The 7,950-nt window shown below is 46.0% G+C and overlaps 1 non-coding gene across 1 annotated transcript; it reads right to left on the bottom strand.

The window, feature by feature from the left end:
• Positions 1-6,423: 6,423 nt before the first annotated feature.
• TRNAS-GGA (transfer RNA serine (anticodon GGA)) lies at positions 6,424-6,495 on the bottom strand. Its single transcript has one exon. It is a non-coding gene; the product is annotated as a tRNA-Ser (tRNA).
• Between the last annotated feature and the right edge of the window lie 1,455 nt (positions 6,496-7,950).

Below are 7,950 nucleotides of genomic sequence, written 5' to 3' on the forward strand. Positions count from 1 at the left end.
CAAATACATCACCCAGAGGCCCGCAGGAAAGGCCAGATTTCAGCTGGGAGCAGGAGGAGAAAGGTGTTGATCCTCTTCAATAATTAATTCCATTTAGTCTTTAGAAACTTCTCATTGTTAAACATACCATACACACCAAACAGTGAGAATCTATACACACAATTAAAGAGCACTAAATGTGTGGATCGCTGTGGCCTTACCACTTGGCTCATGAAACGGAGCAGGATTAATAATTTAGCAGCTCCTGAAAGAAACCACTGTTCTGAATTTCGTGTTAATCGTTTCCTTGCTTTCTGTGTTGTTTCGCCATCCTGTGCATGTTCCTAAATGATGATAGAGACAGTGGTAATGGCAAAGACAAAAATATAACCGGAGCTCTGTTTATGGGCGCTTGCCCTGCGGTAGGCACCCTTCTAAGCACTTGATATACATTAATTCCTTTCATCTTCACAAGACCGGTTTGAGGTGGGGGCCGGTGCTGTCCTTCTCATTCTGTAGATGTAGAGAGGTGCGTTACTTCACGAGGGCCACGCAGCTGAGAGAAGGGAGCATCTGCTTCGGAACCTGCTGTTGGCCCCAAAGTCCTTAATGAGCTATCCTGTCTCTCGACAGTGTTTCGTTTTGCTGGGTTTTGAACTTTATATACATGGTCTCGTGTGCTATAGATTTTTGTGGGATTTACTTGTCTGGCTCCATACTAACTTTCTGTGTTTCACAGACATTAATTCATGTGGAGTTAAAGTGCAAGTGTGAATCGCTCAGTCGTGTCTGACTTTTGCAACCCCACGGACTGCAGCCCACCAGGCTCCTCTGTCCTTGGGATTCTCCAGGCAAGAATACTGGAATGTGTAGCCATTCCTTTTTCCAGGGGATCTTCCTGACCCAGGCATTGAATCTGCGTCTCCCACATCACAGGTGGATTCTTTACCATCTGAGCCATCAGGGAAGCCCAATTAATTCATGTAGCTACAGTTGATTCATTTTCACAGCTGCATAATATTCCATTATATTCATTCCGTTGATGGAAATGGGTTATTTCCATCTTCTTATTTAACCTCTGTAGTGATACCACCATGTAGAATAAAATCCTTTTAGTTTTCTAGATGAGGAAACTGAAGTTAGGGAAAAGAAGGGACTTTTCCAGGTTAGAGCAGGAACATGTAGAGAAAGGCTGCAATCCTGAAACCACCTGACTTTTAAGCTCTAGCTCTTTCTGCTGTTCTGTGCTTAGACTTTAACTGCTGAGCACAGACTTTTAACTTGGAATCTACAGGGCTATTTTTAGCCTTTTTATTCCCTTGAGGGAATTAGCTCGGAAGCCTCCGTTCTCTTTCTTCTGGGAGAAGCCGCATTCATCCTTTCACATCCACAATGTAAATGGCAAGCCCTGAGTTAAGTTTTGTGGATAGAGAGATGAAAATGAGCCACCTCTGGCCTTGAAATAGCACTGACAGCAGGGAGAAAAGATAGACATTCCTGACAATAGTTAAAGTCTACCTTAGATCTTATAGGATAAAGAAGTACAAGTGACCCAGAAGCAAAGAGGGGAAAGGGAAATCAGGCAAGGCTTCCTGAGGAGGAAACATTTAAGTAGGGTCTTAAAGACTGAATAGAAGTTATCCTGTTAGATGAGGGAGGGCGCTTTCCCCCAACAAGTCAAGACTTTGAGGCTGGCAAGTCCTGACATACTCAGAGAACAGGCAGAAGCGTGGGGTGGCCTGAGTGTTGGCTGTGGGAGAAAGGGAACAGCGAGACGGGAAAGCCTGATGGTGAGTGGGCTTTGACGCCAAGCTCAAGTGCTTGGGCACGGTCCTACAAGCAATGGGGATGCTGCCACTGAGGTTTCAAGGCACAGTGGTGACATATTGGAACCACTGTTTTGGATGGATCACCAATGTTTCAGAACCATTTCCTTTTGTCCAGTGGAAGCTGCTCTTGGGGATAGCTGTGAAATTTCCCTTCTGAGGGGATGGAAGTCCAGACTCCATCCTGCGGAGTTCTGAGGATCTCAAGGGAATGCACAATCCATACCCGCACCTTATTCTTTCCTTCACAGTAAGATGTATTTTCCACGTGTCTTAGTTTCCACTCCATTTAGCTGCGTGAACTGGGATAAATGACTTAAACCCTCTGTGTTGTGGGTTCCTCATCTACAAAATGAGCATAACACAGTCTAATAATATGAGGGAATCTTATGACAATTAGAAGAATCCATATACGTAAATTAGCACAATGTCTGTGGCATATCTTCAATTTTATTGCAAGTTTAATATAATTATCATCACTATTGTCATCATCATCATATTTTCAGGGCACAAAACCAGACTCTGAAATACACTGAATGATACTAAATCTTTTGAATATCTCTGTGAAGTGGCCAGCACAAGCATTTTCCTCCACAGATTAGAGATCTGAGAGGTTGAGAGAATTGCCTGACATCTTGAGGAAAGTGAAAGAAGAGAGTGAAAAAGTTGGCTTAAAACTCAATATTCAGAAAACTAATCATGGCATCTGGTCCCATCACTTCATGGCAAGTAGATGGGGAAACAATGGAAACAGTGACAGACTTTATTTTTTTGGGCTCCAAAATCACTGCAGATGGTGACTGCAGCCTTGAAATTAAAAGGCGCTTACTTCTTGGAAGGAAAGTTATGACCAACCTAGACAGCATATTAAAAAGCAGAGACATTATTAACAAAGGTCCATCTAGTCAAAGCTAAGGTTTTTCCAGTAGTCATGTATGGATGTGAGAGTTGGACTATAAAGAAAGCTGAGTGCTGAAGAATGATGCTTTTGAACTGTGATGTTAGAGAAGACTCTTGAGTCCCTTGGACTGCAAGGAGATCCAACCAGTCAATCCTAAAGGAAATCAGTCCTGGGTGTTCATTGGAAGGACTGATGCTGAAGCTGAAACTCCAATACTTTGGCCACCTGATGTGGAGAACCGAATCATTTGAAAAGACCCTGATGCTGGGAAAAATTGAGGGCGGGAGGAGAAGGGGACAATAGAGGATGAGATGGTTGGATGGCATCACCGACTCAATGGACATGAGTTTGAGTAAACTCTGGGAGTTGGTGATGGACAGGGAAGCCTGGCGTGCTGCAGTCCTTGGGGTCGCAAAGAGTCGGACACGACTGAGCGATTGAACTGAACTGAACCAGAATCAGTAATAGGTTTGCAACCTTGATCTTTGTCTTCTTACGGGTTTTCAACCATGGCCCCTTAAATGTACTCTCAGATCAGGACAATGCTCCATGAGCAACCTCGAACAGAGACGTCCTTGGAAATGGCCAACTATCTGGATGCTATGACAGTTCAGTCAGGACCTTGGACAGTGACAGGAATTTTTAAAGAACTGAGCACCTCTGTGTCAGAGCAACATTCTGCCAACTTCATTCTAGCATGACTGCCATCAGTCTTGCAGTGAGTTAAACAGCACATTCAGTGGAAGTCTGGATGCTTTCTTATTCACTTATAGTTCCACAAGTCATTCCCCCCACCCCACACTCTCATTCTTTATCTTCAGGACTAATTCTTTGCTCTGATCACAGCAGGAGGCATGTGTCCAGTTCCTGAACAGTTCATTAAGGTGAAAACTCATTTCCACAAGAAATAGCAGTGAGATTGAGGCTGCAGATTGTTCCGTATCCTTCATTATTCAGAAAACAGGTCTGTGTGTGAGAGGGACTGGGAAGGAGATAAGAGAGAGAGAGAAAGTAGAACTTACAGAGCACTTCGGCAGACTCATGGGTTAGGCCACTAAGATTACAACTCCAAAAGTTTTACGTCTGGGCCAAGAAGTGAGGACTGAGGACAGGTCCCAACTGTGACAAGTCATAGGACCACAATAAGGACCACTGATGACTTGACCACACTTCTACTGATGTCAGGCACGTAATCTTATATATCCTTCTTTAAAACTAAGGAGGACCCACAAATGAACAGTATAAATGGAGTAATTTCTCTCCACTGAAGCTTTTCCTAATCCTCAGCATTTGAATTAATTCTGGCCACCAGGAGCCTATTTGGAGGTTCCCTATTGTCTAGTGGAGAATGAGCCTGAGCTGGATACTGTGGACTTGGGCAGGACACCAACTTGGTCTGTTAGCCAAACCAGTCCTTTCTTGGCTTCAGCATCCACAGCTGTCAAAGGCAGATAATACCTATGTTGGGTTTTTTTTGATGGGTCCAAGTAAGAGCAGAGATAGAATGCTGTAAGCACTTTGAAAAAAAGTCAGCCAACACAAGGGAACATTTAGCCCCCATGTTTAGCTCTGATCACAACTAATTACTAATAAATAATTTAGTAATTATCTGCTTCTGTCCTTCCTTCCTACATGAAGGTAAGCTCCTCAAGGACAGGAGCTGTGTGTCGATCATCTGTGACTCTTTAGCATCTAGCCCAGTGCCTTGCACAGACTGGTCCCCACCCAGTGTCTGAAGAACAAGAGGCAGGATAGCCTAACATTTAGGTGCATGAGCTGTGGTGTCAGAAAAACACGTCATGCAATCAGGATCATGTCCTGGTTCTGTCGCATCTCAGCTGCGTGACCCTGGGCAAGTCTCTCAGCCTCTCTCATGACCAGTTCGTTCATCTGTAAAAGGGTGATGCCTCCCCTCTGGGTCACTGGGAATGGTGAGCAAGGCCACGAACAGAAAGCATTTGGGAAGGCTTCTGGTAGCTAGGCAACAAACCTTAGCTAACATACTTATCTTCCATGTTCTAATTTTTGCATCGTGGGCCACTGAAGGGTTTCACGAGGGAACCTACCATTGCTAAGTGGGAACGCTGCCATGTTTTGTGTGGCTATTTCAAATCCATTGCAATCTGACCATCTCATCAGCCAGAAGATATCCAGAAATAGCTAGCAAGAATATCCAGGTGCCATAGGAAGGTGGATAGATTCAAGATCTGCCACTGAGTAACACCTTTCCAATTACTCTCTATCTCCCGGCCTTAGTTTTTCTACAGGTAAAGAGGTGGCCAGGATCGATCTCTAAGCCCACTCTGCTGTTCTAAGTGCGATGAATAATCTCTGTGCTAAAATGAGGTCACCCATTCAGAGGCCCCTGCAGCTGCTCCCAGGGAAGGGTGGAACCTAAGAGAACAAAGGACACTTGCCTTGGACAGAGCCAAGGCCATCCCTTGGCCCCAGTCCCGGGCTGGGCTGCCTGAAAGACAACAATTCACAGCGGAAGCCAGAGACAGCCGCAGCTCACTGGGGGGAAATCTGAGCCCGGGGACTCTCCCAGATCCCACCCCTGTTTCCTCAGGGAGTAGTTTTACTTGGCAGCACATTCCCCTGCTCATTCTCTTTAAAAGAAGTCATCAGTGACCACGATTCAGCAAGGCGACCTTTGCGGCTATGCTGAAAAGGACATGGACCCAGTGTCTTTCAGGAAACAGAATGCTTGCTTGGGGTTTTGAGCCAAAAACACACAAAACACAAAGTAAACTTTTCCTTATCCCTTTCAAAAATTAGAGGGAGCATTCCAATCTTGAGTTTTCAGGAGTCATGGGAGCTGGGATCCTTTTGGATGGCCTCAGTAGTAATGGAAAATGTCCCAGACAAGACTTGTGAGTCTTGAGTCAGTTCTGCCTTTGTCATTGACCAGCTTGGTGACTTTGGGCAAATACTAGTATCTCCTCCCTGAGTCTGGTACTCAGCACCTGCTCCGACACTGGCTCTTTTTCCCCTCTAACACAGAAGTAAGTAATAGAAATAGTTTTGGCTGGGTCAGATGTATTGACTCTGAGTCTAGCATTATCCTAGGTGCTGGGGAATGCAACAAGGTCCGATTCCTGCCTGCCTGGAGCTGATGATTGCAGGAGGCAGAGGGATGGTAAGGTAAGCAGACAATTGCTTTGCTGTTGTTTAGTTGCTAAGTCATGTCCAACTCTTTGCGACCCCATGGACTGTAGCCTGCCAGGCTCCTCTGTCCATGGGATTTCCCAGGCGAGAATACTGGAGTGGGTTGCCATTCCCTTCTCCAGGGGACTTTCCTGACCCAGGATCGAGCCTCTATCTCTTGCATTGGCAGGCGTGTTCACCACTGAGCCCCTAGAGAAGCCCAGATAATTGCTTTACCATGAGATAAATGCAGAGCTGGAGAAAGTATAGGCACCTTAGGGAGATATAAGAAGGACTGTGTGTATGTGTCTGTGTGTATGTGTCTCTGTGTATGTATTGGGGAAAATCAGAGCTTTCCCAGAGTATCGGCCTCTAAATCGAAATTTGAAGGGAGAATAATCATAACCACCACTTTTTGAGTACCTACCATGTGACATGTGAAAGTGAAGTCGCTCAGTCGTGTCTGACTCTTTGTGACCCCATGGACTGTAGCCAACCAGGCTCCTCCCTCCATGGGATTCTCCAAGCAAGAGTACTGGAGTGGGTTGCCATTCCCTTCTCCAGGGGATCTTTCCCACCCAGGGATCGAACCTGGGTCTCCAGCATTCCAGGCAGACGCTTTAACCTCTGAGCCACCAGGGAAGTCCTCCTGCCTATTATTCCATTTAATGCTTAAAATATTTTTCGAGGCAAGGAGTATTATTATCCTCCTCTTAGGGATAAGAAAGCTGAGGCTCAGAGAGACTAGGTCATTTTTCCAAAACGGCACAGCTAAGAAGTGACAAAGCCGGGTTTGGTCCCCATGCATTCACCGGCCACCACCCCATCTCTTGTAGCTGAAGCTGGCCGAGGAATCAGATGGTGAGAGAGCCCTCGGTAAAACAGAACAAGGCGGAGTGCGTGGGCAGCCGAGCGGTGAGCCTGGGGAGCTCGATTCTGTGTATACTGGCCGGAACTCAGTGGGTGCGGTGGGGAGGGTCAAGGAGGCAGGCAGTGCCACCCGATGAGGCCAAAGAGAAAGGTAAGATCTCTGAGAAGAAATACTGTCTTATTTTTCTTTCTCCATTTGGTCTTTTCTTCCTTCATTATGCACTATTTCTAAAATAAAAATTGCCATTATGAACAAAAAGAAATACTGTCTTAACCTAAAAGGGAAAAGGATTTGCAAAGGAATAGATTCCTGGATGTGTATAACTGAATCCCTTTGCTGTACACCTGAAATTAACACATGATTGCAAATCAATTATACGCCAATACAAAATAAAAATTTAAAAAGAGAGAAAGAAACAGACTGTCTTGAAGCACAAAGAAGCCACTAGACAGCTTCTGGCATCAGAGAGCTGTTGTCAGGCTTGCTGTCTTTTAAACCCACTCTGGCTGTCCTGTCGAGAACGGGGCTCCCTGCCTGGTGCTGATGGTCGGGGGACTCGGCCACGAGAGGCAGGGAAAGGTCGCCCACGGGAGAGTGGTGCTCAACCAGCCTCTCCACCCCTCACCCACTGTCATCTCCTCTCTCCCACGACCCCACGAGCTTCTTCATGGCAACGATGTCTCACAACGGGTCAGACCCATCAGTCAGGGGCCCAGGGTTCCGTGACAGCCACAGCCAGAGGCCCACTGGCTGTTCAGCAAAAAGGACCAACTACTACTTCCCATCCAATTCCCAGTCCCAGTTTGGGGGAGACTCCCACCAAGAAAGAGCTGACCATACTGTGGAGAAAGAAGGCAACAAGGATGCAAGTTCGACACCTGCATCCATATGCAAACTGTGCTCCCCGCGAGACTGGTGGGTGACGGCTGCTTCGGAGCCTCAGTTTTCCCATCTGTAAAATGAACCGGTTCAAGAAGATCCACGTTTTCCAGAGTATATTTCAACAAAACGGATTTACGAGAAGCTCCTTGGGGAAAAAGATCCGGTGACCAAATAATTCTGGGCAAAGTTTCCTGCTATGATACTCTTCAGGAGACTCACATCACACGGGGGTATGTTAAAGGCTCAGACAAGTCCTGCAGGAAAGGTATTTGCTTAATCCATAGGCCCTTATACTTGATAATGGGCTTTTCTGAGATAACATCTCTGAGCATCGTAGCAAAACC

Source organism: Bos mutus, chromosome 17, assembly GCF_027580195.1.
Source record: "Bos mutus isolate GX-2022 chromosome 17, NWIPB_WYAK_1.1, whole genome shotgun sequence".
Classification (NCBI taxonomy): domain Eukaryota; kingdom Metazoa; phylum Chordata; class Mammalia; order Artiodactyla; family Bovidae; genus Bos; species Bos mutus.